This window comes from Saccopteryx leptura, chromosome 2, assembly GCF_036850995.1.
Source record: "Saccopteryx leptura isolate mSacLep1 chromosome 2, mSacLep1_pri_phased_curated, whole genome shotgun sequence".
Classification (NCBI taxonomy): Eukaryota; Metazoa; Chordata; class Mammalia; order Chiroptera; family Emballonuridae; genus Saccopteryx; species Saccopteryx leptura.
This window is the reverse complement of record NC_089504.1, coordinates 232,711,587-232,735,095: the sequence shown is the minus strand read 5'-3', so window position 1 is coordinate 232,735,095 and position 23,509 is coordinate 232,711,587. Positions and strand designations below refer to the sequence as shown.

General features: G+C 44.6%; 1 protein-coding gene across 1 annotated transcript in view; it reads right to left on the bottom strand.

Moving 5' to 3' along the window:
• CHEK2 (checkpoint kinase 2) overlaps positions 1–23,509 on the bottom strand; it is a 135,648-nt gene that overhangs the window by 90,559 nt on the left and 21,580 nt on the right. The gene's annotated exons all lie outside the window — the stretch shown is intronic.

Sequence of the window (23,509 nt, the reverse complement as noted above, 5' to 3'; positions counted from 1 at the left end):
CGAGTGGTTGAAAGGTCGAGAGAGCCAAATCGGGCCTTGGGTTAGATAAAAAAAACCCTGTAAAAGCCTTCAGAAGATGAGATCGCACATTTTAAAACTAGGTTTAGCTTGTGGTAAGGGCTTAAGAAAAACGATTGATGTTATCTCCAAGCGGTAGGATTATATGTAATTTAATTTTTCTGTGCATTCCCAAACTCTCGAGTATGAGCGTACATTATACAATTTTTTCTTATCGAGAAAAAGATACTTCGTATATAACAAAGACGGGAAGTTCAAGGCTCCTGCCGGGCGGTTGTGAAGCAATGCGGGGTGGGGGAGGACTGCGATTGTGAAAGAGGGGCCCTTGGCTAGCGGCTAGGGAGCAATTTAGACACACAAATATTAACATGAAAAGGCTAGAGAAAACACCCCACACATACGTTTTAAAAGCAAATTTCAAACTGGTAAGTTTTCTAAAATCACAAAAACACTACTTTAACAAGTAGTTACTGCTTCCTCTGTGCTGAGCACAGTTCTAGGTTCTAGGGATGCAAAGATTAGTAAAACTCATAGCCAGTGATTGGAATGTGTGCAAAAAGTGAAAAGATAGACTGGTTCTAGGTAATTCTATGGTGTTAATGTGTCAGATTAACTCTTCAATTGTTTTTGGGGTTTTTTTGTTGTAGTTGTTTTTTACAGAGACAGAGAGAGAGAGGGATAGATAGGAACAGACAGACAGGAAGGGAAAGATGAGAAGCATCAATCATCAGTTTCTCGTTGGGACACCTTAGTTGTTCAAGTTGTTCATTGATTGCTTTCTCATATGTGCCTTGACCATGGGCCTTCAGCAGACCGAGTAACCCCTTGCTAGAGCCAGCAACCTTAGGTCCAAGCTGTGAGCTTTTGCTCAAACCAGATGGGCTCGCGCTCAAGCTGGCAAGTTCGGGGTCTTGAACCTGGGTCCTCGGCATCCCAGTCCGATGCTCTATCCACTGCGCTACTGCCTGGTCAGGCTTCAATTGTATTTTGGTGGGGAGGGAACAGGATGGGAAGAAGGAACTAAAGCAATTCAGTCTCTTTATAAGCAGGCCCTTTAAAAGGGCATAGTTCCAGTTGTTCCCAGGGCTGTCCCTTGAGTCTCCTAACACAAATTTTGTTCCTCCAAATTGGCAGTCAAACTGGTGACAATTTAGCATCCTGAGTACACGCTGCTTCTATGGGCAGGAAACGGTGGTGGTGATATCACACTCCTCAGGACAAAGAAGCCTGTCGTGTCCCTAACTCTCATTAGCCTTGAGCTATGTGGATCCTAAAGTGCCTGTATGGGTAGGAGGGTCGCTTCCAGTCTCCCAGGCCTTTTGGGAGACATTTTTGGAATTATTACTGGTTAAAAACTGCACATTTAGGTTAAAAGACTTTGGAAAACTGTAAGACTTTCAGAGAAAAGTCATGTAATTGTCATGAAACCCTTTACTTTACTTATTAAGGTAACATTTGCAAAGGCCAAGAGAAGGGCATTGTTCTAAGAAATCCCAGAAAAATGAAAAGAAATTAAAAATAATTTAGGCATGAAAAGAAAATGCAGCCTGATCAGGCGGGCGGTGGCACAGTGGATAGAATGTTGGACTGGGACACAGAGGATCCAGGTTTGAAACCCTGAGGTCACCAGCTTGAGCCCAAGGTTGCTGGCTTGAGCAAGTGGTCACTTGGTCTGCTGTAGCCCCCTGGTCACAGCACATAAGAAAACAATCAGTGAGCAACTAAGGTGCCACATTGAAGAATTGATGCTTCTCATCTCTCTCCCTTCCTGTCTGTCTGTCCTTATCTGTTCCTCTCTCTCTCTCTCTCTCTCTCTCACTAAAGAAAGAAAGAAAGAAAGAAAGAAAGAAAGAAAGAAAGAAAGAAAGAAAGAAAGAAAGAAAGAAAGAAAGAAAAGAAAGAAAAGAAAGAAGGAAGGAAGGAGGGAGGGAAGGAGGGAAGGGGGAAGGGGGGAAGGGAGGGAGGGAGGGAGGGAGGGAGGGAAGGAAGGAGGGAGGGGAGGAAGGAAGGAGGGAGGGGAGGGAGGGAGGGAGGGAGGAAGGAAGGAAGGAGGGAGGGAGGGAGGGAGGGAGGGAGGAAGGAAGGAAGGAAGGAAGGAAGGAAGGAAGGAAGGAAGGAAGGAAGGAAGGAAGGAAGGAAGGGAAAGAAAATGCATGAGGCCTCTATAGCCCAATGAGTAACCATGTGGAGAAGGCACAAGATGCTGGTGCAGAGGAGAAAACGTGGGTGGGTTTCATTTTGGTCTTGGTTAATGGAGTAGAAAGAAATGTTGAAATTGACTCCCCCAGTTTTGTTTTCAATACTTTATCTTTTTGGATAAAATTTAAAATTCTGATAAACAGTAAATTGACACAATGCAGATTGCTATCCATGAAGTCTGCACATTCAAGTGCAAACCTTTGAACAGTTTAATATTCTCTATGTGAGATTAATCTGATAATTCTTGCATCAGATGCCATTAGTATTTTAAAACATTTACTAGGCCCTTGTGATAAGAGTTATAAAATATATAAAATACAAAGTTCTTAGTCTTTGTGAAATGTAAGGAAACCTTGGTGAGAAGTAATAGATCATTAACTCTAAGTGTCAATGTAACAAAACAAAACTCAGTAACAAACTGAAACTAAAATACATAACTGTTCTAATTATGGTAGTCACTGACCATGTGTGGCTATTAAGCACTTGAAATGTGGCTATTCTGAATTAAAATGTGCTGCAAATGTGAAATACACACTGGGTTTGAAGACTTAGCATGAAAAAAATATAAAATATTTCATTGGCCATTTTTATATTGATTACATGTTGAAATGATAGTATGTTTGATATTTTTAGTTAAATTGGTTTGGGTTTTTTTTGAAAAAATTCTTTATTGATAAATAAACTGGTTTTTTAAATAAATTTACCTGTTTGTGGGGGGTTTTGTTTGTTTTACAGAGACAGAGAGAGAAAGGGACAGATAGGGACAGACAGACAGGGAGAGAGATGAGAAGCATCAATTTTTTGTTGCGGTACCTAAGTTGTACACTGATTGCTTTCTCATATGTGCCTTGACCAGAGGGCTCTAGCAGAGCGAGTGACCCCTTGCTCAAGCCAGCGGCCTTGGGCTTTAAGCCAACAACCTTTGGGCTCAAGCTAGCGACCATGGGGTCATGTATATGATCCCACACTTAAGCCAGTGACCCTGTGCTCAAGCCGGATGAGCCCGTGCTCAAGCTGGTGACCTAGGGGTTTCAAACCTGGGTCCTCTGCATCACAGTTCGACACTCTATCCAAAGAGCCACAACCTAGTCAGGCTGTCTGTGTTTCTAATATATTTTTGTTTTGTTTTTAATTTATTCATTTTTAGAGAGGAGAGTGAGAGGTAGGGGGAGGAGCAGGAAGCATCAACTCTTATATGTGCCTTGACCAGGCAAGCCCAGGGTTTCGAATCAGTGACCTCAGTGTTCCAGGTCAATGCTTTATCCACTGCACCACCATAGGTCAGGCTCTAATATATTTTTAAAGTGTTTATTTATTGACTTTAGAGAGCAAGAGGAAGGGAGAACAAGAGAGAGAGAGGAATATTGATCTGTTCCTATATGGGCCCTGACCAGGGATCGAATCAGCAATCTCTATGCTTCAGGATGATGCTCCAGCCAACTGAGCTATCCAGCCAGAGCACTTATTTGTGTTTTTAAATTGGCTATTAATTTTTTTTAATTACACAGTGGCTTGCATTATATTTCTATTGGATAGCCTTGGTCTGACTTTAGATTATATATTTTTAAAATATTTTATTTATTTATTTTACGGGGGTGGGAGGAGTAAGAAGTATCAATTCATAGTTGCTTCACTTTAGTTGTTCTTTGCTTGCTTGTTGTATGTGCCTTGACCCAGCAAGTCCAGGGTTTTGAACGTGCGACCTCAGCATTCCCAGTTGATGCTTTATCCACTGTGTCACCTTAGGTCAGGTGAGATGATATTTCGATGTGGGAAATGGCACAGGTAGAGAGAGAGAAAAAAGGGAAATAAAAGTGTGCTGAGGTTCCTGCTTCCTTTATACTAATACTAGACAGTATTAGTATAAATATAATTATATTTATACTAATTAGTATAATACTAGACAGTATTAGTATAAATAGATGTGTTAATAGTGATTATACAATTAATGTGCATATACCCCTAAAGGCACACAAAGACTTTCCAAACCACATGTGTGGGTACATGAATAAAATCTCTTTTCCAAGATCCACATGCCTGAGAATTGGGCCTCTGAGGTAGATTCTTTTTCCCATCTCCCTTTTCAGTCACCATTCCAGGACTCTGCAGAGGGGAGGCCCTCTTTTCACTCATGCTTAATCTCTCCAAGGTGCATAGCCCTGACATAGTAAAACCTCTGGGGTTCCAAACAAATAGTCCAGGCAAAGTATTGATCATAGCACTGAGAAAAAAAAAAGTGACCCTCATCACTGAGTGTCAAATCCCTTTCCAACTCCATTGGTTCTAATTCTTTGTTTTCAGTAAAATTGATGGAAGACAAAATTGAGTTGGGTTCCATACAATAATTTTTTAGTGATGGATCACTATGTGACTTGGCTTCTAACTCAAAAGATGTTCAAACAATTAGCCTGACCAGGCGGTGGTACAGTGGATAGAGCGTCGGACTGGGATGCAGAGGACCCAGGTTCGAGACCCCGAGGTTGCCAGCTTGAGTGAGGGCTCATCTGGTTTGAGCAAAAGCTCACCAGCTTGGACCCAAGGTCTCTGGCTCGAGCAAGGGGTCACTCAGTCTGCTGAAGGCCCACGGTCAAGGCACATATGAGAAAGCAATCAATGAACAACTAAGGTGTCGTACGGAAAAACTGATTATTGATGCTTCTCATCTCTCTCCGTTCCTGTCTGTCCCTATCTATCCCTCTCTCTGACTCTCTCTCTGTCTCTGTAAAAAAAAACCCCACAAAAAACCAAACCAAAACAAAAAAAACAATGGCTCCGGTTGCAATGCTGCAAGGGCCCCAGATGGGCAGAGCATCACCCCCTAATGGGCTTGCCAGGTGAATCCTGGTAGAGGAACATACAGGAGTCTGTCTCTGCCTCCTCTCCCCTCACTGAATAAAAAATAATTAAAAAAAGATTAAAAAAATGTAAGCGCCAAAACCATTGTTTATACAGCTATGTAGATGGGGATGGAAGGCATTTTGTTTTTTTATTTTATTTATTTATTTTTTATTTTTTATTTTTTACAGAGACAGAGTCAGAGAGAGGGGTAGACAGGGACAGACAGACAGGAACGAAGAGAGATGAGAAGCATCAATCATCAGTTTTTCGTTGTGCATTGTGACACCTTAGTTGTTCATTAATTGCTTTCTCATATGTGCCTTGACCGTTGGCCTTCAGCAGACCAAGTAACCCCTTGCTGGAGCCAGTGACCTTGGGCTCAAGCTGGTGAGCTTTGCTCAAACCAGATGAGTCCGCGCTCAAGCTGGTGACCTCAGGGTCTCGAACCTGGGTCCTTCCTCATCCCAGTCCAACGCTCTATCCACTGTGCCACCGCCTGGTCAGGCAGAAGGCATTTTATTTTAACAATGCCCTTTAATTGTTTGAACATATTTTATTTTTATTATTATTTTTTTTTACAGAGACAGAGAGAGGGATAGATAGGGACAGACAGACAGGAACGGAGAGAGATGAGAAGCATCAATCATCAGTTTTTCCTTACAACACCTTAGTTGTTCATTGATTGCTTTCTCATATGTGCCTTGACCGCGGGCCTTCAGCAGACCGAGTAACCCCTTGCTCAAACCAGTGACCTTGGGTCCAAGCTGGTGAGTTTGCTCAAACCAGATGAGCCAGCGCTCAAGCTGGCGACCTCGGAGTCTCGAACCTGGGTCCTTCCACATCCCAGTCTGACACTCTATCCACTGTGCCACCACCTGGTCAGGTGCCATTGTTTTTTTAAAGACTTTATTTATTCATTTTAGAGAGGAAAGAAGAAAAGACAGAGAAAGGGGGAGGAGCAGGAAGCATCAACCCCCATGCCGGGGTCCAGCCCCGGGGGGGATCCAGGGGTCCCACAGGAGGAGACGGCGTCGGCGAAATCGAGTGAGAGAGCCAAATTCTTTTCTTTCTCTTTATTCTCTGGTTAGCATTTACTGCTAGGCATCTCCGCCAATGGCTGGTCTAACATTACTTTTTATGCACACACACTAAGTTACAATCACATGGTATTTTGAATACATCATTGTTTTAGTTTCACTATGGTTACATATTTCCAGATAACAGTTAATTCATATCTATAAACTACAAATCAGGTGGTAAGTTATTCAAAGTACAGTTATACAATAACTTGAATAGTAATAACAATATTGGTACAAACTTCTAAAAGATTAGTACTAATTAATAATTCTATTTTACTGTTGTTGTGAGTCAAGGGCGCAGAAAGAGATAGCAGACAAAATCATCAAGGACTAGCAAAAGGACCACCGTTTGCTCAGGCAAATGGCCTTGAGTTCATGCAGTGTCCTAATTCTTTTCCCACAAGACTACAAAAGGCTTGCTATTTAAGAAACTAACATAGTATTAAGAGTAACTTTTACTTAAAGATACATAGAGTGCATCTGCAAGATAGCTAGTAGCAACATAATATCAGAAGGCATTAGTTGCTATTGCTGCTATGAATCCCACCACATTCCTCTCCTTATTCTTGGAAAATACAAAAATCTCATGAGAATGTTTTACTGAGAAAAGCCCATCAACTGCCTTCAGTGACAAAACAAGTCTTTTAACAAAACATTCTTTACTAGCCAGCTGCACTCCTATCCAAGGCCACGCAACAGGCCACTCTACTACACCTTACCTAAGATTCTAATGTCTAGTTAAACTTTATTCATTTACTATATTCATACACTAGTTAAGTTATAACTGTATTCTTTCTAACATGATTAATAAGAAGAAATTCTCCTACAAACTTAACCCTTTATGAGGGATATCATAGCCAGCCTCTTATGTTTATGAGCCCAGTTCAAGGGGCTTACAGGCTTTTCTCTGGAACTTACACCTTCTGTCTCATTTCCAAAGAAATTACTACAAATCTACAGGGAAAGCACGGTACTATTATTCCTGTGCCATAAATAATAGCACACACCCAGGAAAGGGGGAATATAAGGCCAGATTAATTCAAAAGATTAAAGGGGGAAGTATCGTTGTGCCTTTCCTTTGTGGTGACTTTGTCAACCCGCAGCTGTTGGTCTTAACTGCGGTGACTCTATCAACCAGTAGCCATCGATCTTCTTTTGCTGTGACTTTGTCAACCAGCAGTTGTGGATCTTCTCCTGCTGTGACCTAGTTAGCCAGCATTAGTGGATCGGCTCCCGACACCCCCATATGTGCCTTGACCGGGCAATCCCAGGGTTTCGAACAGGTAACCTCAGTGTTCCAGGTCGACGCTTTATCACTGTGCCACCACAGGTCAGGCACTGGAGCCATTTTTTGGTACCTGAGGCAGAGGCCATGGAGCCATCCTCAGAACCTGGGGCCAACTCGCTGTAATTGAGCCTTGGCTGTAGGAGGGGAGAAGAGAGAGACAGAGGGAGAGAAGCAAGAGGGGAGGGGTGGAGAAGCAGACGAGTGCTTCTACTGTACACCCTGACTGGGAATCAAACCCGGGCATCTATCCACCAGGCTGATGCTCTACCACTGAGCCAACCGGCCAGGGCCCACTTACATTTTTTTTTAAAGAAAAATAAAATTTCCTGACCAGGCGTTGGAGCAGTGGATAGAGTGTCAGACTGGGATGCGGAAGGACCCAGGTTCGAGACCCCGAGGTCGCCAGCTTGAGCGCTGGCTCATCTGGTTTGAGCAAACTCACCAGCTTGGACCCAAGCTCACTGGTTTGAGCAAGGGGTTACTCGGTCTGCTGTAGCCCCACGGTCAAGGCACATATGAGAAAGCAATCAATGAACAACTAAGGTGTTGTAAGGAAATACTGATGATGGATGCTTCTCATCTCTCTCCGTTCCTGTCTGTCTGTCCCTATCTATCCCTCTCTCTGACTCTCTCTCTGTCCCTGTAAAAAAATAAATAAATAAATAAAATAAAATTGATGCCAAATCCTGTCATATTCTAGCAATACTATTAATGTATGAATTCAAAGCTGTATTTCCAATATAACTTTACTTTCTTTCCTTTTTTATTTATTGGTTTTAGTGAGAGAGAAAGGGAGAAAAGGAAGGGAGAGAGAGAGAGAGAAAGAGAAACATCAATTTGCTCCTATATGTGCTCTGACCCGGGATCAAACTGGCAACCTCTGTGCTTCAGGAGGAAGCTCTAACCAGCTGAACTATCCGGCCAGGATTCCAACATAATTTTACTTGCTATATTTAATTTTAAGCAAGAGAGAGACAGGGCCCTGGCCGGTTGGCTCAGCGGTAGAGCGTCGGCCTAGCGTGCGGAGGACCCGGGTTCGATTCCCGGCCAGGGCACACAGGAGAAGCGCCCATTTGCTTCTCCACCCCTCCGCCGCGCTTTCCTCTCTGTCTCTCTCTTCCCCTCCCGCAGCCAAGGCTCCATTGGAGCAAAAGATGGCCCGGGCGCTGGGGATGGCTCTGTGGCCTCTGCCCCAGGCGCTAGAGTGGCTCTGGTCGCAATATGGCGACGCCCAGGATGGGCAGAGCATCGCCCCCTGGTGGGCAGAGCGTCGCCCCCTGGTGGGCGTGCCGGGTGGATCCCGGTCGGGCGCATGCGGGAGTCTGTCTGACTGTCTCTCCCTGTTTCCAGCTTCAGAAAAATGAAAAAAAAAAAAAAAAAGAGAGAGACAGGAAGAGAGAGAGAGATGATAAGCATCAATTCGTAGTTGTGGCACTTTAGTTGTTCACTGATTGCTTCTCATACATGGCTTGACCAGGGGGCTGCAGTTGAGCCAGTGAACCCTTGCTCAAACCAGCAGCCTTTGGGCTAAAGCCAGCGACCATGGGGTCATGTCTACAATCCCACGCTCAAGCCAGCAACCTTGTACTCAAGCTGGTGAGCCCATGCTCAAGCTGAATAAGCCCACACTCAAGCTGGCGACCTCAGGGTTTCGAACCTGGGACCTCAGCCTCCCAGGTCAACGCTCTCTCCATTGTGCCACCACTGGTCAGTCTTAATATCTTTTAAATTATACTGGAATATTCCTGCATAACACCATTTTCTTGAAAGCAGAATTCTCATAACAAAAATCTGGTATATGCTCATTTTAATGCACTAAGGCAATATTTCTAGTTACCTACACAGTATCTATTCTAATTCTCTTCCTTACTTTTTTTTTTTTTTTTTTTAGTTCTGAGGATAGCCTCCAGATTCCCTTGGAGCGATAGAGAGCTGAGTAATACAGTTCAAGCCAACGTATAAGTGGAAATTCTAGGCAGAGAGGATTCCAGGAAAGTTTGTTAAATGAAGAAGACTCAACTAGGAAGCCTTTTATCTTTTGCCTGTTGGCCTTTTCCCCTAAATCTTTCTTACCTGGAATGCTGATGAAAGGTCAAAAGATTGAGAAGGTTCAGCAGCCATCATGCAAGCATGAGCCAGGAAGCCACATGCTAAGGATGTCAGAGGGGAAAGACAAAAGAAGTCTGAGTTCCTAAAGGCATCATGGAACGGCCATCTAGCCCTGACCTAGCTTTAGGTGGCCCACTTCCAGGTCCAAATTACATGAGAAATACTGGTACCACAGTGGCTGGGTTCTTATCACAAGTCATACAATACACTCCTCACTTTATCAGGCATATTACCAACTGTGTTGCCCTAAGTTAGATTTCTCAAACACTGTATTTTTCTTGTGAACGGGTTACTGGCCCCGCTTAGGAACAAGTATGCTTGAGTAGGGCAACTGGAAGTAGGTCTGTTCCAGCGACATAACTTTTATCAGTGGCACTTCCTTCTGATACCAGGAAGAGAGAGTCATTTAGCATTATAAATAACATCACTGTTTTGTGGGGGAAATTGAGTTCAAAGGGAAGGAATCATCAGCTTCAGGTTACAGATTACTTTTCCAGTTTATTTGTCTGTCCCACCCTCCAATCCTATCATTTTCTTGGATTATCCTTTGACCCTGAGTTTGCCTAGTAAACGTCTGTTCATCTGTCTGTTTAAACACAGTTTCTCAACCTCGGCTTTATCGACATTTGGGGCTGGATTATTCTTTGTTGTGGGGGGCTGTCCTGTGCACTGTGGGGTTTTAGCAGCATTCCAGCTTTCTACCCACTAGATACCAATAGCACCTTGCCCCCACCCCTCAGGATGACAACCAAAATTGTCTCCAAACTTCTAAATGTTTCCTGGGAGCCATGATCTCCTCAGTTGAGAACCACCACTCTAAACTCATGTCAAACGCCCCACTCTGCTCCTATTTTGTTCCCATGCAGTCCTCCACAGACTTCCAGCAAAACACCTGTGACATTTGGAAGTACAAGTTCACCTGCCTGGATCTCCTATAAGCTCCTCGAAGGCAGGGACTGCATCTGACTCATTTTGATTCTGAGAGTCACTGTTAAAGATTCATATGTCCCATGTCATTTCTTGGTGTCATATTTTATAAACTCCCATGCTGTAGTCAAGAGGCAGATTCTAGCAAGAAAGAACTACATTACTCATTTTTCTAAGCACCTATTAAAATGGAAGCCTTGGCCGTGTAGCTCAGTTGGTTAGAGCATCGTCTCATTACACCAAAATTGTGGGTTCAATCCCCAGTCAGGCACATACAAGATTCAACCAATGATTCTCTCTCTTTCTTCCATTATCTCTCTCTAAAATCAATCCAAAAAAATATTTAAAGAAAAATAAACACCAGTTAAAATGTAAAAGAAATGCCTTGGTTTGAGCATTGTCCCACAGTGCATACGTTGCTTGTTAATCCCCAGTCAGGTCATATATAGGAACAGATTTATGTTCCTCTCTCTCCCTTTCTCTCTCTAAAATCAATAAAATAAACATTTTTAAAAATGGAAAAGAAAAGCAAACATTTTAAGGCAACTTTTTATATTCTCATAAGGAAAAATGTCAAAGATACAGAAAAAATGAAGAGCATAGTTCTCTATTTTTCCCTCCCAAATGAAATCAAAGTGTCATCCTAATCTTGCAGAAAGTACAATATGTACACTCCTCACCCAGGTCCAATTTCCTCTAATGTCATTGTACACAACCGCGGTACATTTGTCACAATGAAGAAATCAATGTGGATGAACAGGGCTTCGTTACCCTCTAGAAATGGATAAAGTTGTTTGGTTTGCTAAGACTCATGACCCTGGCGCTTTCAATTTTATGAACATGTTTTCTTTCTTTCCGTTTTTTTTTTTTTTTGAAGGAGGACGTTTATAAACCGTTTCAGTAAAGTTGAGACACTGAGCAGGAAATCCTCCTGGTCCTGTTGACGAATGTTTCCTTCAATCCTGCGGTTCCCCACCCCTTTCTGGAGAGGAGTTGTGACACTTCCTGAAGTTCATTGGTGTGTATCAGGATTCTAAGAAATTCAATACTCCTTTGGCTTCTGCAAAAACAGCTACAGTTCCTTTGCCCAGTAAATTAAACAGAGCCTGAAAGGGCACAACAACAAAAGGAAAAGATTCATTTGAAAAGTGCAAAGATATCACACGTCTCTCTTTTTCACTGGGCGTTGACCCAGAGCAGTAAATGGCTCTGCATTTGGTTTCCTCTCTTGAAAGAAAGCACAAACTCTCCATTGTTGGTAATTTTATTGACACCAAGGTTCAAAGGCGGCAAGAGAAGTGAGTTTTATATTACTTGAAAGAAGTGTAATCGCTGCAGGCCCCCTTCACTTATCCTCGAATAAATATCAGTTCACTGGTTTTGAAATTTTTAAAAATAACCTTTTTATTATGGTGTAATTTTAGATTTAAAGAGGAGTTACAAAGACAGTACAGAGAATTCCCATACAACGCCCTCCACCTGCAGTTCCAGTTCCCTAATGGCATTCACTTACATAACCAATGCTACATTTGTCAAAATGAGGAAACCAACACTGACACATTGCTATTAACTAAACTCTAGACTTTTGGGGGGATTTCACCAGTTTTTCCCTGAATGTCTGCTGTCTGTTCCAGGATACCACCTTGGTTTTACATCTGTATGATACCTCTGTTGTTGCAAAATGTTTTATGACTAATTTCAGTAAATAATATGTATTTGAAGGGCTGAATTGAACCTTCTCAGACACATACCTACTCTGAAGTTTTGACTCCGAAATAACAACTGAATTCTTTCCCCCTTTGGTGAGGGGGTCTTGTCTTTATCTGATGCTGTGACTTTTTTGCATGACCTGACTCAGACAACACTGGATTTCATAAGAATGGCCTAGAGATTCTCAACATTAAAAAAAAAAAATCCTCTCTTTTATTTATAGCTGACTTAGTACATCTGATATGATATACACGTGGGGAATGACAGCAAGTTGTAACTTTCCTGTTCTCTTGCAAGTTTTTAAAATTTATTATTTTTAAAAATCATTTTAGGCCCTGGCCGGTTGGCTCAGTGGTAGAGCGTTGGCCTGGCATGCGGAAGTCCCGGGTTCGATTCCCGGCCAGGGCACACAGGAGAAGCGTCCATCTGCTTCTCCACCCCTCCCCCTCTCCTTCCTCTCTATCTCTCTCTTCCCCTCCCGCAGCTGAGGCTCCATTGGAGCAAGGATGGCCCGGGCGCTGGGGATGGCTCCATGGCCTCTGCCTCAGGCGCTAGACTGGCTCTGGTCACAACAGAGCGACGCCCCGGATGGGCAGAGCATCGCCCGCTTGTGGGCGTGCCGGGTGGATCCCGGTCGGGCGCATGTGGGAGTCTGTCTGACTGCCTCCCTGTTTCCAGCTTCAGAAAAATACAAAAATAAAATAAAATTAAATTAAATTAAAAAAAAGAAAAATTATTTTAGAGAGGAGAGACAGAGATGTAGGGAGGAGCAGGAAGCTTCCTTCAACTTCTATACGTGCCTTGACCAGGCAAGCCCTGGGTTTCAAACTGGCAACCTCTGCGTTCCAGATCAATGCTTTATCCACTGCACCACCATAGGTCAGGCTCAACTTTTCAAAAAAAGATATTATTTATTCATTTTAGATAGAAGAGAGAGAAAGAGAAAGGGAAGGGGGAGGAACAGGAGCATCAACTTGTTTCCTATATGTGCCTTGACCAGACAAGTCACTGTTTTGAACCGGTGACCTCAGCACTCCAGGGTGATTCTTTGTTCACTATGCCACCACACATCAGGCTCACAATTTTTTTTTTTCATGGAAACAGCCAGGACTTTTGTGGTTTTAAGAGCGAGTTGGGTAAAATATAGATCAAACTCTGGCTTGACGAATAAAGGGGATATTAGAAGAGAAAAGCTTTAGGAACAAAGGAAGAAGTAGAATAATGTTTGCGACTAAGACACTGGGATCAAGGTCATCCATCTTCCATTTCCAGACCCTGTAAGACTGATCATTACAACCTGGTGGCTAGGAGCTTTGGCTTGTGAAATAGTCAGACAGAGGGAGGTTTTCAGCTCTAACAAATATGAATGAGGTAACCTAGAGCAATTTACTTAATCTCTCTGGGCCTCAGTTTCCTTTTCAGTAAAATGAGAATCAAATGTTGAACAAGATTAATGTAATTGGCCCTGGCCAGTTGGCTCAGTGGTAGAGCATCGGCCTGGCGTGCAGGAGTCCCGGGTTCGATTCCGGGCCAGGGCACACAGGAGAAGCGCCCATCTGCTTCTCCACCCCTCCCCCTCTCCTTCCTCTCTGTCTCTCTTTCCCTCCCGCAGTCAAGGCTCCATTGGAGCAAAGTTGGCCCAGGCACTGAGGATGGCTCTATGGCCTCTGCCTCAGGTGCTAGAATGGTTCTGGTTGCAACAGAGCAACGCCCTAGATGGGCAGAGCATCGCCCCCTGGTGGGCATGCTGGGTGGATCCTGGTCGGGTGCATGCGGGAGTCTGTCTGACTGCTTCCCTGTTTCCAACTTCAGAAAAATACAAAAAACAAAAACAAAAACAAAAATACAAAAAAAAAAAAGATTAATGTACTTAACACAGTGTGAAACACATCAAAAGCATGTAATGCATGTTAAGGACTATTGTCACCAAAAGTAGTTTATTCTAAGGCCATTAGACATTCCCAAAGTCTTCCTAGTCTTCCATTAATCTCATCCTTTCTTCCATGTTTGCATATCTGGTAACCAAGAAGTTCGACAGGCCATAGAAGGCTGAGTGATATAACAGAGTGTCCAAGTCTTCAAAATATCTCTAATTAAGTATAAAATTTAATCACTGATTACAAGCAGGGATAGGGTCCACGAAGCAGGAAGATATTATAATGATGGGCACCAGGCAAGTTTTCCCCAGTTGCTCCCTTCCCCAACCTGGAGACAAAATGCCCACTGTAACCCCTGGGTGGGCCAGACCTGGTCACAGTTTGCTAATGATCTGCTCTGTTTCTATGACCTGGGATAACATTCCCATCAGAGGGCTGCAAACATTTGCTGAGCACATAGACCCATAACCTACTGTGAAATTCCAGGGGCAGAGTTTGGATTGCGCCATAACTGGGTGTTGGTGGCTTGTGGAGTAGGAGCTGCTCTACACACAGCAAGTGAGTGAGGCTGTGGGTCTGGGGAAAAGTTGGGATCTGCAATTTAAAAATGGGACCCTGTTGTTTTGTACATAACATTCATTTTCCATTTGAAAATGAGTTATATTTTCCAGCATATAGTTTCAGAATTATACAATTTATTTCAGTCTTTAGAAGCCACAACATAGCCCTGGCCGGTTGGCTCAGTGGTAGAGCATTGGCCTGGTGTGCAGGAGTCCCGGGTTCGATTCCCAGCCAGGGCACACAGGAGAAGCGCCCATCTGCTTCTCCACCCCTCCCCCTCTCCTTCCTCTCTGTCTCTCTCTTCCCCTCCCGCAAAGTTGGCCTGGATGGCTCTGTGGCCTTTGCCTCAGGCGCTAGAATGGCTCGGGTTGCAACAGAGTTAACACCCCAGATGGGCAGAGCATCGCCCCCTGGTGGGCGTGCCGGGTGGATCCCGGTCGAGCGCATGCGGGAGTCTGTCTGACTGCCTCCCTGTTTCCAACTTCAGAAAAATACGAAAAAAAAAAAAAAAGAAAAAAGAAAAGAAACCACAACATGTATCCAAAAATACTTGTCTGTACCTGCAGCCATCTGTAGCTTCTTGGGGAGCTGAGAAGTAGTGGATGACCATTGACTGCACTTGAGCTTGATGAGGTTAGCATTTGGTTCTGCTGGATGACCTGGAATACACCGTGAACCTCTTCAAGAGCTTCCTTTGTTGTTGTTGTTTGTTTTTACTAGAAGAGGCAGAATGTGCAGGCAAGCAACCTAATGGAGCACCTGGCACAAGGGAAGGAGCTTGTTTCATTTCGTTCCAGACTCCAGGACACAGGCGGCCCATCTCAACCTGAGCTACTCTGGCTTGACTCTAGGAAGTTCTGCCTTGATATCTAATGGAGACTGACAGTAACAGGGACAAACCTGTCTGTGAACCCTGTGAGTCCTCCCTGCCTGCAGACAGCCTCCTTGGCGCATAGGAATGTTGTGCCAGTGACTGGAGCACACACCCACTCAGTCTCTGACACCCACCCGGGGGTTGCTCTGCATGGACATGGGTGCAGTGGCTAAAAGCCTGAATGCAGATTCTTCTGCATCCTAGAAATGCATACTGGGGGCTAAGGGGTCCCTTAGATTCACCTTCCATGTGACCAGGTGACTTTACAATTTGAAGGCCATGTGAGTCTGACTTTTTCTTACCTTCTGGAACAGATAAAGGAGTCAAGAGGATAGCTGCCCTGGATACAGCTTCAGATGGTAATAAACATTTCTCAACTGAAGTGTTTTATCAGTGTCCTGAAAAGTCAGATTTGGCCCTGGCCGGTTGGCTCAGCAGTAGAGCGTCGGCCTGGCGTGCAGGAGTCCTGGGTTCGATTCCCGGCCAGGGCACACAGGAGAAGCACCCATCTGCTTCTCCACCCCTCCCCCTCTCCTTCCTCTCTGTCTCTCTCTTCCCCTCCCACAGCGAGGCTCCATTGGAGCAAAGATGGCCCCGGTGCCTGACCAGGCGGTGGCGCAGTGGATAGAGCATCGGACTGGGGTGCAGAGGACCCAGGTTCGAATCCCACCAGCTTGAACCCAAGGTTGCTGGCTCCAGCAAGGGGTTACTCGTTCTGCTGAAGGCCTGCGGTCAAGGCACATATGAGAAAGCAATCAATGAACAACTAAGGTGTTGCAACACGCAATGAAAACCTAATGATTGATGCTTCTCATCTCTCTCCGTTCCTGTCTATCCCTCTCTCTGACTCACTCTCTGTCTCTGTAAAAAAAATAAATAAATAAAATTAAATTAAATTAAAAAAAAAAAAAAAAAGATGGCCCCGGCGCTGGGGATGGCTCTGTGGCCTCTGCCTCAGGTGCTAGAATGGCTCTGGATGCAACAGAGCGACGCCCCAGAGGGGCAGAACATCGCCCCCTGGTGGGCATGCGGGGTGGATCCCGGTCGGGCGCATATGGGAGTCTGTCTGACTGCCTCCCCGTTTCCAGCTTCGGAAAAATGAAAAAAAAAAAAAAAAAAGTCAGATTTGCTCAGGCTTGCACGAAGTGGATTGTCTAAGTTCTACTTAAAAATTTCTGGGAGAAAGTTGAAAACAAAGTTTTCTAAAGCGACTCCCCAGATCTTGACCAAGCATGTGTCCCACATTCTCCCAGGTACCAGCACAATTTGTGGTGAGTTGCAGGACAGAGAACAATTTGCCTTTGTACTGACTTCAGCTTCTCTCAGAAATCTTCAGCCCTCACTTGTGCTCAACCATTTGCATTCAATGCTTTTTTAATTTATTGCATGATTTTAGAGACAGATAGGAAGAGAATGGGGAGAGAAAGAGAGAGAGAGAAAGAAGTGTTCATTTGTTGTTCAACTTTGTTGTTCCAGTCAATGATTTAAAAAAAACAACAACTTGATGTCTAGGTACTAGGTGTCCACATGCAATAAACTGATATTTCCAGCATCATGATCTGAACCATAACCAGAAAACCTTGATTTGGAGTCATCTTCTCATCCTGAACTCTATGCTACCATTATGTTGTTCTCAGGAGAGCCAAATCTAGAAGAGGACAGAGACAAGTAAATTCTGATGCAATATAAATGTAACTGGCCCTTAGTGGCGGTACTGGAGGAGCAAGAACCTAATCCACAGGGCCATCAGGGAAGGCTTCATAAAGGAGGTGATGTTCACGTGGGCTTTGAAGAATAAGTAGGAGTTTGCACAGGATTTAGCTTTTCTTTTCCCTTTGCCCTTCTGCCTGCTAGAGAAGCTAGACACCACCTGGCCCCCAAGATAGAATCTCAAGAAAACAGTAATAGTTCATCTGATTCCAAAAAGATCTGAAACTAACACAAAATATGTATTCAACCTTTAGCACCTGCTACTGTTTTTTTTTTGTTTTTTTTTTAAAGAGACAGCGAGAGTCAGAGAGAGGGATAGATAGGGATAGACAGCAGACAGACAGGAACGCAGAGAGATGAGAAGCATCAATCATCAGTTTTTTGTTGTGGCACTTAGTTGTTCATTGATTACTTTCTCATATGTACCTTGACCATGGGGCTACAGCAGACTGAGTAACCCTTTGCTCAACCCAGCAACCTCGGGTCCTAGCTGGTGAGCTTTGCTCAAACCAGTTGAGCCCGCACTCAAGCTGGCGACCTCAGGGTCTCAAACCTGGGTCCTCCACATCCCAGTTTGATGCTCTATCCACTGCGCCACCACCTGGTCAGGCCCTTAAAACTTTTTAACCAACAAATTTTATTTTAAAATGGATTGAGGAATTGAAAGGGAGATTTCTCAACATACCCTACTCCCTTGTTTGGCTTTAAATTCTGCACAGACACCCCTCCCCTTCCCTGCTCTCCTCTCTCCAGAAGGGGCTTCGTGTGTCTGAGCTTCTGAGCCTGGGCAGTATTGAAACTCTCCCTGGGAGTCCCAGGAAGAGGTTATCTCTCAGGATCAGGAGCTGTGATGGAAATCCAGGGCTCCTGAGACCGGAGGCTGTTCTCCCTTCACCTGTCTCACCTCCTCATTTTGCACAGTGAAGTAGCTGACCCTTTCAATTTCATGTTGTTTTTTCACTGCACCCCACTTAGCTTGGCAACCATAAATCAACACTGTTTCCCTCTTGGAATTTCTTTCTTCTTTTTTTTTTTTTTGTATTTTTCTGAAGTTGGAAACGGGGGTGGGGGGCAGTCAGACAGACTCCCGCATGCGCCCGACTGGGTTCCACCCGGCATGCCCACCAGGGGGTGATGCTCTGCCCATCTAGGGCATTGCTCTGTTGCAACCAGAGCCATTCTAGTGCCTGAGGCAGAGGCCATAGCGCCATCCTCAGCACCCGGGCCAACTTTGCTCCAATGGAGCCTTGGCTGAGGGAGGGGAAGAGAGAACAGAGAGGAAGGAGAGGGGGAGGGGTGGAGAAGCAGATGGGCACTTTTACTGTGTGCCCTGGCCGGGAATTGAACCCGGGACTCCTGCACGCCAGGCCAACGCTCTACTACTAAGCCAACCGGCCAGGGCCAGAATTTCTTAAGTATATCACGCTTACATTGAAAAAAAAAATGGAAAGGCCTGGCAGGGTGGCTCAGTGGATAGAGCGTTGTCTCAGTGCACCAAGGTCACAGGTTTGATCCCTGGTCAGAGCACCTACGAGAAGCAATCAATGAATGCGAAGCTTAATGGAACAACTAAGTGGAACAATAAGTTGATGTTTTCTCTCTCTCCCCCTCCCTTCATCTCTCTCTCTCTCTCTCTTAAATCAATGGAAAATATTTCAAAAATTAAAATATGAAAGGCCCTGTGGACCTTGAAATGTTTATCTTGTCTTCTGGCCTTGGCTACTGGCTTGTCAGGTCCCACCTGTTCTCCTGGGAGAATGGGCAGCTGATGAAATCTGGAGGCTCTTACACCTCCCTTCCAGTAAGTGTCCTTGTTTGCATATCCTGGTTCAAGAAGGGAACAGCTTGTTGGAAATTGATCAGGAAGGTAAAGTTACTGATTGAGTTTTAAGTGGAGCTGTAGGTGGTGGCTTCCTTGAGAAAGAGAGTCTGCCCATCTGTTTTTACTGATTAAAATCTCTCTCGTTCACATTCTACTTCATAAATTCTTAGAACCCTCTTAGAGGAAGCCAAATAGTAGGAAATCATAGTAGCAAAGAACATTAAAACTTGTTTTTGTCTCCCTTACTCTAATGTTCCCATGTTCCCTTTGTTTTGTTTTCTTTTCTCTTTCTTTCTTTCTTTCTTTCTTTTTTTTTAAATTTTATTTATTCATTTTAGAAAGGAGAAAGAGATAGAGAGAGAAGGGGGGGAGGAGCAGGAAGCATCAACTCCCATATGTGCCTTGACCAGGCAAGCCCAGGGTTTCGAACCAGCGACCTCAGCATTTCCAGGTCGATGCTTTATCCACTGCGCCACCACAGGTCAGGCTTTCTTTCTTTCTTTCTTTCTTTCTTTCTTTCTTTCTTTCTTTCTTTCTTTCTTTCTTTCTTTCTTTCATGATGGAGACAGAGAGAGGAACAGGAAGGGAGAGAGATGAGAAGCATCAATTCTTCATTGCAGCACCTTAGTTGTTCATTGATTGCTTTCTCATGTGCCTTGACCAGGGGGCTACAGAAGACCGAGTGACCCCTTGCTCAAGCCAGTGACCTTGGACTCAAGCTGGTGAGCCTTCTTCAAACCAGATGAGCCGCTGCTCAAGCTGGCGACCTTGGGGTTTTGAACCTGGCTCCTCTGTGTCCCAGTCCCATGCTCTATCCACTGCGCTAGCGCTTGGACAGGCTCTAATGTTCCCTTTATTTTCAAAGAAACTAACGTGAGGACGTGCAAAGTAAGTCAATATTAGGAACATTAGCTAATGAGTGTGGAATGTGTGCCTGGCACTGTGCAAAGCACTTGACACCCATTCTCTCTTGTAATCCTGCAATTGACTCTATTTCTCAGAGGAGAAAGATGAGGCTCTGAAGGGGTAAGCCCAAGGATATGCAACTAATCGGTGATGGAACTGGGACTGAAACCTAGATCTTTGTGACTTCAGACATTGCCCAGGCACGAATAGTTGCCAGGCATGGAGGTTGCACAGGCATGGAAAGAACCCCAGGCCTGGACCACTGCTTTTAGGATGTGACACTTCTGAGGTGAACCCCACTCTCGACGATTTGCATTTTACTAGATAGAAACTGAAAACTCAAGTCAAGGTGCCTGAAACCAGCAAAAGAATGTTCTTTTCAGTCTCTGTGTTCATTCTTCGGTTGGGGGTATAAACTGGTGAGGCCTGGGTAACATGTACTTTGCAAACAACAGACTGGGAGCCAGGTAAAGCCCACACCTAGCTGAGTAAATAGCTTCTGAAGCACCAAGCAAGGCATGCAAGGTCCCCAGCGAGGCCTTACTTTGAGAAACAACCCAGAGAATGTGCCCGTGGTTAGGGAGCTCAGAGCCTGAAGTTCTGGTTCTGCTGCTGCCATTTTTAACAGTTGGGCTTCTCTGTTCCTCATCTGCAAGTGGAAGAAACCGACTTGATGCTATCTGAGGTCCAGTCTGGCTCTATTTGGCTTGGGCAGTGCAGCATGGTGGTTAGGCAGATAGAAGGTAGAATTTAGTTGCCTGGGTTCAAGTGTGAGCTTCACTACTTGCCAACTCTGATCCTAGACACGTCTAACTTTTCAGAGCCTTTATTTTCCTATTATTCATCCAAGAATAATAGTAGGACCCACCTCACAAGATTGTCAAAAAATCAGAGTTAGAATGTGCCACAGAATTCTAGAATACACTGTCATGGCCACAAACATTCTTTCCTTTGACGTGGGGGGGGGGGGCTTGAGAGTCAATTAAAGCAAAAGTTAAGAAGAAGAGAGAAAGAGTTGTTAACCTTAAAAAATAAAACAGACTTATTTTTACCAGCAAAAGCGTTTATTTGAGAGTAGCAGAAAATTACAATCTGGACAAGCATGCTATAGCCAAAACTATAGGCAAGTCCAGCAAATAAAGGAAAGGAATGGTTACTTTATAGAAAAAAAAGGAGGAAATTGGGAGGAAGCACTTTGAACTAGTTCCTAGTCATGAAAACACAGAACTTGGACCTGGAAGGGACCCTAGGGGCTGTGTAGTCCACTGTCCTTTACACGTGGATAAGGATATTCAGATGGAGAAGCCAAGTGATTTGTCCTACGTCTCAAAGACTGTATTGGAGGCATCATTGTTAATCATTGTTAATACTTAGGACTGTCCTGTAAGATCAGAACCAGGGTGAAGCAAGAGAGGCACTTGCCTCGGGTACAAACTCAAGGGAGTGCTCCAAAATTCAGAACTCAAGGTAAATAATTTTTTTTCCTCGTATTTTTCTGAAGCTGGAAACGGGGAGGCAGTCAGACAGACTCCTGCATGCGCCCGACCGGGATCCACCCGGCATGCCCACCAGGGGGCGATGCTCTGCCCATCCGGGGCTCGCTCTGTTGAGACCAGAGCCACTCTAGTGCCTGAGGCAGAGGCCACAGAGCCATCCTCAGCGCCCAGGCCATCTTTGCTCCAATGGAGCCTTGGCTGCGGGAGGGGAAGAGAGAGACAGAGAGGAAGGAGAGGGGGAGGGGTGGAGAAGCAGATGGGCGCTTTTCCTGTGTGCCCTGGTTGGGAATCGAACCCAGGACTTTCGCATGCCAGGCCGACGCTCTACCACTGAGCCAACCGGCCAGGGCAAGGTAAATAATATTTTAATGAAATGTTTGAAAATAATCTGGCCCTGGCTGGTTGGCTCAGTAGTAGAGCATCAGCCTAGTGTGTAGATGTCCTGGGTTCGATTTCCGGTCAGGGCACACAGGAGAAGCAACCATCTATTTCTCCATCCCTCCCCCTCTTTCCTTTCTCTTTCTCTCTCTCTCTCTCTCTCTCTCTCTCTCTCTCTCTTCCCCTCCCACAGCCATGGCTCAGTTGGGGTAAGTTGAGTAAGTTGGCTCTAGGCACTAAGGATGGCTCCATGGCCTCGCCTCAGGTGCTAAAATAGCTCGGTTGCTGAGCAATGGAGCAACAGTCCCAGATAGGCAGAGCATTGCCCCATAGGTGACTTTGCCAGCTGGATCCTGGTTAAGGTACATGTGGGAGTCTGTCTCTCTACCTCCCCTCTTCTCACTTAAAAAAATAAAATAAATTAAAAATCTAAATTAGTGAAAAGAAAAATCCATATAGTTCTAGCTTTTTCAATAAAGAAGGATCAGTGTTGCTGGGTTTTTTTTTTTTCTTTGTTTCAGTCTCTGATATGGTTTGCACCGCACTGTTGTCCTACGTCCCCTGGGGTCTCTGTTTTGGATGCCCCATCACGTGCTACCTGTAGCATTTGTCATTGTCGTGAGCTATGGTTTCCTCTGACCTGTGAGACATCAGTGGCCAACTGTCCCGGTGTGTTCAGGATTGAGCAGTTTCCCTGGATGTGGGAGTTTCAGTGCTTTAATTGAGTCACCTTATCAGAGAAGAAGCAGGGAGTGGTCTTAGGTACCTTTGTACCCCCTAGGCACTTAGTTGCACTCAGTAATTATTATTGACTGAATCTGCCATTTTTGGCAGTGCACTTGGCAAGCACTCAGTACATCTGTAATCAGTTGCTTATCTGAGGCACAGAAAGGCTAAAAGTGACTCTGCCAGGACCCCTGGCAAACCCTGGGTGCTCCAGTGCCAGGTCTGTGCACGTCCCCAGTGTCTGGCCTGCTGCTGCTCATCCATGACTGTCCCCTGAGAGTCCTAAGATACAGGGTCAACCTAGTGTAGCCCATAAAGGTTTATTTGCCTAAAACCTGCCCAGGAGGCTATGGCTATGTGCTCTAGTTTTTTTTGTTTGTTTGTTGTTTTTGTTTTGTTTTGCTTTGCTTTCTTTGTAAGCAGATACTTGAGCTTTGGAAACTTTCTATGCCCTGGTCATTTTGCTTCTAGGACCATTACATCATGCCTTCAGCTAGAAACAGACCTGGGAACATTCTAGGCAGACTGCTAACTAGGCTAGCTTTGTCACCTGGGTCTGAGTCTCTTCAATTACCAAATGAAAGGCTTTAACTCCATGTCCTGGGAGACACAAGGTACCTCTGTGACCTTCAGTTTCCTCATCTGTAAAATTGGCATCATGATACCTTTAAAGGTTATTGTAAGGATTAAATGGGGTAATGTATAGAAGCCACGTTGCACAGTCCCTTGTGGGAGGTCATTTAGTTCATTTTCCTTATCTCTGGTTTTCCTATGAGTATAAAATGCAGTGATTTTATAATTCCACTTTTACAATGAGTAGTATAGATCATTTATCCATTCATTCATGTATTTATCCCAAAATTTCGTACTGTTCACTGGCTATGTGCTAAGCATCACACTATGTATTGGGTGCTAAGGATTTGGTAATGAGCGAGAACCCAGTTAGAAACCGTCAAATTATCTGAAAATCTCAGGCAATGCAAAAAAGACC